The sequence below is a fragment of the Octopus bimaculoides genome, chromosome 14 (genome assembly GCF_001194135.2).
Source record: "Octopus bimaculoides isolate UCB-OBI-ISO-001 chromosome 14, ASM119413v2, whole genome shotgun sequence".
Taxonomy (NCBI): Eukaryota; Metazoa; Mollusca; class Cephalopoda; order Octopoda; family Octopodidae; genus Octopus; species Octopus bimaculoides.
Window position 1 is genome coordinate 20,029,945 of NC_068994.1, and position 743 is coordinate 20,030,687.

The following is a 743-nucleotide window of genomic DNA, read 5'->3' on the forward strand; positions in this document are numbered from 1 at the left end:
TATATATATATATATATATATATATGCCCAGACATATACATACATACTCATGCACACACGTAAGTTCTTGATGTACTCACATCAAACTGTCATTGTTTGCTATACTAATCCCGAACAGGTCACCGTAGCATAGTGCCATCCCATCCTGGACATCCAGGTTTATAACCCTACGTTGCAACATTTCAATGTTTGAAGCCTTTCAATATTTCGTCAAAGTCTTCAGAGCCATATAAGATACAGTTGTAGATATCTTCAAAAAGCAACTAGACATTCTATGGTCTACAGTTTTAAATGAGAAATATTCGCGTCAGCAACTTACAAATTCACTTTTTCACTTATTGGTAAATGCATGGATTTCATACCGACATGGGTGAAATCCTTTTTTACCTACGCTATATAACCTCTCATAACATTTCTATTTTTTGGTGTTTTCAGAAAATGTTTTGCGAATTTGTATTTTACACACGAGAATACACACAATTTCCTGTTCACCACGCAGTCGATTTCCTGATCACCATGCGGTATTTTCCATCTAACTGCTGTCACTAAAATACCGACATTAATACCATGTGACCTTTGTTGACCAATCGCAGGCTAACGTCCAGTAATAAACATCAACTCTCTTCAATCGATCTCTCATTCAGACTCCAATGGCCGAAGACTAGCCACGCGCTTGAAACTCAGAGTACCAAGGATTCTGAAACTGTTTTGATCTCTCTCTCTCTCTCTCTCTCTCTCTCTCT